General features: G+C 34.0%; 1 non-coding gene and 1 pseudogene across 1 annotated transcript; one reads left to right on the top strand and one right to left on the bottom strand.

The window, feature by feature from the left end:
- Positions 1–2,165: 2,165 nt before the first annotated feature.
- On the top strand, positions 2,166–2,237 carry TRNAG-UCC (transfer RNA glycine (anticodon UCC)). The gene has a single exon. It is a non-coding gene; the product is annotated as a tRNA-Gly (tRNA).
- Positions 2,238–2,464: 227 nt separating this feature from the next.
- Positions 2,465–5,598, bottom strand: LOC142622684 (L-type lectin-domain containing receptor kinase IX.1-like; annotated as a pseudogene).
- Positions 5,599–9,281: the final 3,683 nt, after the last annotated feature.

Below are 9,281 nucleotides of genomic sequence, written 5' to 3'. Positions count from 1 at the left end.
TAAGTTCAATTTATTTTTGTTCAACTATCTTCCTTGTAGGAAATACAAGAGAAATTTCCCAAGAATACCAAAAATATTGACTTGAATTATTTTATTTCACTTTCTTGGTTACTTGGTACCTTGTCTGTTTTTTATCATGTTCTAAGCTAAAGGGTTTCAGTTAGCTTAATTGGTAAAGTCTCTAATGGTTGAATAAGAGATTTAAGATTCTATCACCGTTTACACCAAAAACCGATTGGTGTCTTAGTCTGATGATAAAGAGTTATCACAAAGAGCAGATGTCATATGTTTAAACTCACTTTAAAAAAAAAAAAATGGTTTCAATCATTGTACAAGGATGAAAAATGTTAATTTGGATCCATACACATGCTTATTAAGTACTCCCTATAACTGAAAAAGTCGTAGAATATGGTAATGGTATTATTTACATTATAATTATTATTATTCTTGATAATTTGATAGTTGAAGAGAAGATTTGAATCCTAATTAAATATGTTAAAAATATCAAAAAGTGCTAGGTGAGCGGCATGACTTTTAACCAGTTTAAAAACAAAGATTTGATGGAATAGAAGCAAGATTTGAACAAGAAAATGTGGCAGTTCTGTAATTATCACAATATTTTTATGGTCATTTTCTAATAATACAATATTATAAAATGAAAAAAAAAAATGTTGGTCCTTCAAGATAGTTATAAAATATTCCAGCCATTTCAATTCACATATCGTCGCCAATACGACTTTGGATCTAAACTTTCCATTATTTGAGTTTCATTTGATTGCATTCTAACTTAGGTAACACCTTCTATCTGTCAGTGGTTAGATTATTTTTGCTGCTAGTATTCATAACATATGATTATATGAAGGGAACATTACAAGAATCTTTCAACATGAGTAGAAACAGTGCATGTGGTTCAAAAGAAAATTTAAAAATTGTGTTAAGTGAAGACTTGTTATAATAATGAAAGTAGAGAATAAACAACAATTTTCCAGGTTGTTGGGGACCTTGTGGTGACCAAGTGTCAATTTTTAGGTTGGCCTTATTGGACTTTAGGTTTGTTTTTATAGTCAATTTCAAAACTCACACCTACCCAAGTAAGATCAATGCCTACCATTTTCACTTTTAAGCTGAATTCAAAAGAGAGAGTCCAAAATCTAAATTATGAGGCTCATTATTTTGTTGGATATTATTAGGACATTAAAGTGGTAACATTACTTGCCATGTATCTATGGAAATAGTTGTTGCCTGAAGTTCTAGGTCAACATTTACTACATCAAAACTAACTACTTGGACCCATTCTCATCTTGGCGAGCGTGATCAACACCCAGCATCACCATATGGGAATTCCTAAGGTCCCTAACCTTCTCTCTCACCATGGATTTTTTTTTTCTTTTCTTTTTTGATGATATATTTTTCTAGTGGATAAGTTCTATCTCACTTCCTCAACTCCTTCTTCCTATTTTTCGTGATAGACAGTCAAATTTGCAATATTCACATGGTGCTAATATAATTAATGAGTTCATCATGTTGAATATCTAAATGATAAGTCATTCATACTCTTGGCTTTTATGAGTTGTAGCTCCCCATTTTAGATAGTTGTAAGCAAGATAGTCATATGAGACATTTCTTCCACAAAATATTTTGTGAGAAAAATATCTTAAAAGACCATCTCTTAAGATAATTTTATACAAGTAAGCACGATTTGAAACCTTAACAATGTGATCATCTAGCCACAAACTTTAGAAATGAAAATTTTCCAACTCCAGCTATTTTTAGTCGCTGTGGGAATCACTCTCGCGATCTTAGTTGGCTAGATTGGGATTGGACAAGTTTTCATAAATCAATTATGCTACTTCTTTGGGAATATTTTTGTTATTTTGTGATTAATGCAATATATTTTTTTTGGGTTTACCTTTATTCTTGCGAGTGGAAGAAAATTTCATTTGAACTAGTTAAAAAAAGATCTTTTCCTTGCATTACTGATTTCACAAAATGCTTGGATTGCATCCTAAGGGGGGAAATTGCAGTTTGGGTTCGGCCATTTGAAGCCCACATGATTTTATTTGGGTCTTGTTTACAGAGTAGATAATAACACCTTTAAATCCGGCTTTTCTTAAATTCCAGTAAAATTGGTTATATTAGAAAAAGTATTGTCTCATATCACAGGTGCGTTTGTAGTCCAACGGTTAGGATAATTGCCTTCCAAGCAATAGACCCGGGTTCGACTCCCGGCAAACGCATGCTTTAATTTTGTTTTCAAATTTATTTATTTTTTGGCTTTGAGACACTAAAATGCGATTGTATCCTTTTGACATCTAAAGAAACTTTGCATTACACAGTCATAGGTTTTACATTCAAATTCTACCAGGTACAGATCTATACTTTCAATGGAGAATCGATCATGCGGAAACAAAAATATTATGCGTAAATTGTAAAAGAGCCATTATTGGACCTCATTATGTCTATGTCACAGCAAGTCATATTGGACCTCAATCTCATCTACCGATGCCATTGATGATTGAAGCAATGCAGAGCCACTGTTAGAGCCAAAATTAGTGGTTGTGGACGTAGAAGTAGAAGAATTAGAAGAGACCAATAAGTATACTCCACTAGGTCGATTCCCTGGTAAGTTCATTATGGGCTCGTTTGGGTTCATAAGAATATTCACCACTTTTCTCATCTTGGGCCTGAACATTGAATCTGGGTGCAAACATGCAAGCCCAACAATCAATGTCCTCTTCACTTGCTCCTCATCAAATTTGCCTTCAAGCTTTTGGTCCACACACTCGAGCAATACATTTTCCCCATATAAATTCCATACGTGGTCTACTAGACTATGTTCATCCATGAGACCCTTTGCTCTTTTCCCACACACAACTTCGATTACTACCATGCCAAAGCTATACACATCAGATTCTGGGGTAGCCTTTCCTATGAAGCCTATTTCTGGTGCTAAATATCCTGTAGTCCCAGCTAGCGTTGTTGTAACTGAGGCATCATTTTGGAGCATTCTAGCGAGACCAAAATCACCAAGATGAGCATCAAAATCAGAATCTAACATTACATTGTTAGGCTTAATGTCTCGATGAACCACAGGGTTACCACATTCTTCGTGCAGGTACAGTAATGCCGAGGCCAACCCTGTTAATATTTTGTACCCAGTTCTCCAGTCAAGAAACTCCTTTCCTATGAAACGGTCTAGGCTACCATTTGGCATAAATTCATACACTAGGAGCAGATTCTCTCCCTCATGACACCAACCTTGGAGTTGCACAATATTTTTGTGCCTCATTCGTCCAATAGTGCATGTTTCTGTCATGTACTCTCTTTCACCTATAGTTTAGAGAGTTTAAAAAAAAAAAAAGCGTATGCACAAAAACAAATTTAGGAATCATTTGCAAAAAATTAAGGAACTATATTACAAGATAAATATTGTTTCAAATTACATGTGATCCACTCAAGGTGTAGCATTTTGTTAGAATCCTCTGGAGATAGTCTATTTTACAGTTAATGTTTTATTTTATAAATCCGATAGTGTATTTAAATGTGTGATACATATATTTTTAGATTTATAATATTTAATGTAAACATGAGATTGATCCATTTCAAAGGGAGAAGATCCTAATACTTACAAAAGCATGTAATCAAGAAACAATGCAATAGAGGTAGAACAAACCTTGTTTTGAGGTTGCCGAAATCTTCTTCACAGCTATGACTTTCGGAGGAACCGAGATGATACCTTCGTAAACACTTCCGAATCCACCCTTACCCAACAACTTTTCCTTGCTGAAGTTGCGAGTAGCTTTTGAAAGCTGCTCGTACGTAAACATCTTAGGGGCAGTTGCTGCATTCCTAGATCGACTTTCTATATCCAGTTCTCTCTGATTTTTCTTCCTTAGTTTTCTTAAAACAGATGGAAGAAACACTCAACTGATCAATATAACCAACAAAACCATGAAATTCGTTGTTACAATGATCACTACGGTCTTGATATTATCCTTTTTTTCAAACCCTTTATTGGTGGGAAGGAATGGCAATGGCACTGATGTGAATGCCCAATCAATGACCTTATGACTTTCTGAGACGAGCCCCGTTGAAGCCGTAAAGCCCACAAAGACGGAGTTTGGAACTGTGTCAGACATGATTATTGATTGTTCGAGAACAGTCACTAATGGATTCCCAGAATATCCTAGTGAAATATGAAATATATTTTTCCAACCATCGTAGTCAATTTGGACCTTGATATCTTGTCTACTTTTGAGGTTAATGTTAGTGTTGTCAAGACTCTTTGCTGCAACCGGATTTGTCATGCTTGTTGTGTCAATGCCAATATGGCTATCGTCTAGATCAAATTCATTCTTGCAGGTGTCAAGCTCCACAGCTAGCTGCCGAACAACACCACCTACAATTCCATTTTATTTGACACTTTAAAATATGTTTTCAAATGATTTTTCCTAACGAATTAAATGGCTCAGTTCCTTGTGATATAAACCTCCAAATTCGTTGTCTCTAGGGAGCTAGTATATGCTTAAATTCCAGGTCTATAATGAAGTCAAGAATTGGTTTTTGTTTTTCATCCATAGTAGTAGATTTTGGAGTTAAAACTTTTCCCCCACTACTATTTGTGTTTCATTTTCAATGCAGCCAAGTTTTACACATAAAAAAAACATTGTAAAAAGAGGAGATTAAATTCAATGCAATATGAATATGAATTTAATTGGAAGACCTGATATATACAACTAAGTTTTATCATTAAATGAAATAAAAACAATGTACCAAAATTAAAAAATCCTTAAAAAAATCTCGCAAATAATTAGTATGAGAATGCCAATTGGCATTGATTATTGCATATTCGTTAGTATATATCGTTTGTACACAACTCTTATTTTGTATGTTACATGTAAACATGCTTAAGAATAAATAAAAAAAATATGAACGGATGTGAAATTGTGAATATTGCATATGCAAGTGTATAATACATAACAAGTGTAAGAATATTTTCCTTTTTTATGACCTATTTACCTAGTTGTCATGTTCTTTTTATCAATTTTAGGCGTCTTTCCATCAATTCTAGGCTTGTTTGATGTATTTTTCTATTCCAAATTAATGCAAACACAAACATTAAAATAGTAAAATATATGTTTTTTTTTATTCTACCATATACTTACCTTCGGTTGACCGATCAAGGAGTCTAAGATAGAAGCCCTGGCTATTTGGTGGCGAGGGATCATTATTTTGTGCAAATATAAACGCCATTCCATCTCCTGAACCAGTTGAATTCGGGAAGGTAGAAATTCTAACAGTGAAAATGGTTGAGATATTGGCTGGCCATGCAAGCACGGGGTGGGAATATAGAACCCGGCTAGCCTGGTTTTGTAGCTCAGTTGTAATGCTCAAGTATCCATCGCCTGCAGTCACTGAACCCATGCAAATAAGCGATCCATTGCTGCAGCTTTTGGAATTGAATGAGGGGAAAGAGAAGGTGATAGGATCCATCATGGAGCTCAAAGGTTGAATAAGAAAGGTAGAGAAGAACAAAAGCCAAAGCATGGTTGTTGATAAGGGACACTGCATAAGCCAAAGACATTTTCTTATGGGCATATTAAATAGCTGGGAATGTAGTTCATTATTCCTGAAAAGATGAATAACTAGGAAATCTGAATTCCATCTTTTGTATGCTTTTGGAATATCCAATAGTTGTTAGCTTATGAGCAAGAAATGCTATTTGTTGTCCTTATAAATGCAACATGCACAACACATATATGCTTAATGAAAAGAAGATTATAATATGCTTTGCCTAAACTAGATATATGCTCAATATCACCATAAAGTAGTTGTTCTCAATATCGATCTCTAGTCATTTCGGCTTCATATAGTTTTGTTTTGTAATGATCCACTGCAAGATAATTTATATAATTTGTGCATTAAGTTTTGTTGAATTTTATGTTATTAGTAATATTTCTTTTCTTTCTCTATGATATCATGCTCTTAAAATGAGTAAAAATTATTTTATGTAATGGATAAAGGGTGCGTTTGGATAAAACTTATTGCTGAAAATTGAAAACTGAAAACACTGTAGCAAAATAATTTTTAAATGTGTGAATAGTACCGTGAGACCCATTTTTAATAAAAAAAATTCTGTAAAGTGAAGTTTGTGGGTCCCGTGAACAATACACGGGACCCACAGATGTGCTGAAAAGTAAGCAAAATGCGGCTACTGTTCATGCACAGTAACATGAACAGTAGTCTTTGTCCCCCCGACCCGTGCAGCAGCAGAAGAAGAAAAAAAAAAAAAACAGAAAACGTAGCAGACGCGGACGCTATGAGTCCGTTTGGATAGAACTTATTGCTGAAAACTGAAAACACTGTAGCAAAATAATTTTTAAAGGGGTAAAAAACACTGTTCATTTCAGAAGTTACTGTTCATTGGCCTAAAATCACTGTTCATGGCCAATGAACAATAACAAACACGCGTGGGAAAAAAAAACGTGGACGCTGGACGCTGGACGTTGAATCCAAACGCCCTCTATATAAGCTGTATCCAAACTAAGCTAAACACAAGTCTTTTGTATTTTACAAATATTTAAGGCCAATAATCAAGGCCCAAGCCCAATCATATTTGGTGTGCAAGCAAACTGTTATACTTGTACTACAAATCAATTAACTGTATTTTATGTACGGTTAGTCTAGGGTTTAGTTTTCTACAAATATCCATATTAGGTTTATTGTATATCATGATTTGTCCTTACTCATATATCTAAGATGTAGTCTTTAAAGAGTTAAAGATTTCTTTTGTAAATGTAAGTCGTCAAAACTGAATCTTGTAATACTCTTGTATTCTCTTTATACTTTCATTCGCTATAATATTTTTTGATCTCCTACATTTTATTTAACATAGTAACAGAGCTATATATCTTGGCACCCAAAAATAAAATAAAGTTTCATTTTCTTTTCTCTTGTGCCAAATTTTCATCTGTCGCAGCCATCAAACTCAACTTCTCTTTTGGACTAGAAGAACCCACCTCGCCAATAATGCCACGACAAAAGACACTGTTTGATAATTGATATTAAGCCCAAAACGAATATTCACACTCTCCAACAGGTCCTTCTTTCTTATTTTATTTTATTTTATTTTTAAATTTTAAAAATAGAAATCATAATTTAACTTAATCTATGTGTATATTAGAGGGAAACTTTTTCTCCTACATTTTATTTAACATAGTAACAGAGCTATACATCTTGGCACCCAAAAATAAAATAAAGTTTCATTTTCTTTTCTCTTGTGCCAAATTTTCATCTGTCGCAGCCATCAAACTCAACTTCTCTTTTGGACTAGAAGAACCCACCTCGCCATTAATTCCACAACAAAAGACACTGTTTGATAATTGATATTAAGCCCAAAACGAATATTCACACTCTCCAACAGGTCCTTTTTTCTTATTTTATTTTATTTTTAAATTTTAAAAATAGAAATCATACTTTGGCTTAATCTAAATGTATATGTGTGAAACTCTTTTCTGGAGACTCTTAATACAACATGACATCATCGTCATGCCACTTGTCACTTATACACTACCTACCACATTAAACAAAGTCATTCTCTAAATACCACTGCACACTCTTGGTATGATAGTTACTCTACAAGTATAAGTGCTTGTAGGATATAGGGGGTAAGGACCGGGGTTTAAGCATTCAGGAGAGAGTTTCACACACATATACACTTAGATTAGGCTAGAGTAGAATTTCCATCTTGTATAAAAAAAAAAAATTCATTCTCTAAATCGCTTACCCAAACCATTCCTAATCTTTACAAGTTTTGTTCCAAACTCAAGGCTCTATCAAGCTTCCTCCTTGAGTTTATGCTTTGAGTTTGAGGATGTTAGAGATATACCACCGCACACCCTTGCTGCGATGGTCACTCCACAAGTATAAGTACTTGTAGGGTGTGGGGGTAAGGGCCGAGGTTCAAGTATTCAGAGAGTTTCACAAACATATACACTTAGAGGGCGTTTGGATCCAAGTCTGGCGTCCACGTCCGCGTTTTTGTTTTTTTTATTTTTAACCCAGCCGCATAGATTGACTTTTCAGTGATGAACAGTGCACAAATGCACTGTTCACGGGTCCCACAAATTTCACTTTTCAGCAACTTTTTCATTAAAAATGGGTCCTACAGCACTATTCACACATTTAAAAATTATTTTGCTACGGTGTTTTCAGTTTTCAGTTTTCAGTTTCAGCAAAATAAGTTCTATCCAAACAGACATTTAGACTAGAGTAGAATTTCTATCTTGTAAAAAAAAAAAAAATTCATTCCGTAAATTGCTGATCCAAACCATTCCTAATCTTTACAAGTTTATTCCAAACTCAAGGCTCTATCAGGCTTCCTCCTTGAGTTTATGCTTTGAGTTAGAGGATGTTAGAGATATTCTAGCCCAATAGTCAAGGCTCAAGCTCAATCGTATTTAGCTTGCAAGCAAAGTATTGTACTTGAACTACAAGCTGTCAATTGACTGTAATTAATGGTTAATTAGTCTAGAATTTAGCCTCATATAAATACCCATATTAGGTTTATTATAACACATGATTTGAACTTCATTCATATATCAAAGATGTAATTCTTAAGGGCTTCTTTGGTACGTGGGTCATCAAGACCAAACCATGTAATTCTCTTGTATCTTTCTTTATGCTTCTGTTCACTACAATATTTTTCTGTCTCCTACAATTTATTTAACACACATTAATCCATGCTTATAAACCTCGCGTGTAACCGTTAGATGAGGTTTCATCTCCTTTATTAGTTTTCATTGCAATTTTCATAATAATAGACTAAGATTTAGAAAATCCAATTCAATCTTAAAATAAGGTATAGTAAGTGTGCCCATTTAAAACGATTTTTTTTCCCACGTAGAAAAACACTTTTTGCTGTTAGAATTGCTAACTCAATCGTATGGTAAGAAAAGAATAAGTCTGCCTTTTTGCCGTAAAAGCTCTAAATCAAGACGTGAGTAGGTGATGCATTTTAAAAAAAGAGATTATTTCACCAAATCTCGATTAAAAATGATGGTTATGATATCGTAGATGAGGTGGTATACTGGTAAAGATCGAAGGAGGTATAACAAAAGGCAGGGATGGAGCCAGGGTTTGAAACTTGGGGGGTAAGCTTAATATAAACTCAAGTTTATTAACATTTATATCTCATATTTGCGGATACAATTCTGAATTACGCACCACATATATATAGAATTTCAAAATAGTTATACAAACAAATGAAATAATATAACATC

The sequence above is a fragment of the Castanea sativa genome, chromosome 1 (genome assembly GCF_040712315.1).
Source record: "Castanea sativa cultivar Marrone di Chiusa Pesio chromosome 1, ASM4071231v1".
NCBI lineage: Eukaryota > Viridiplantae > Streptophyta > Magnoliopsida > Fagales > Fagaceae > Castanea > Castanea sativa.
This window is presented reverse-complemented; position numbering and strand designations above follow the sequence as displayed.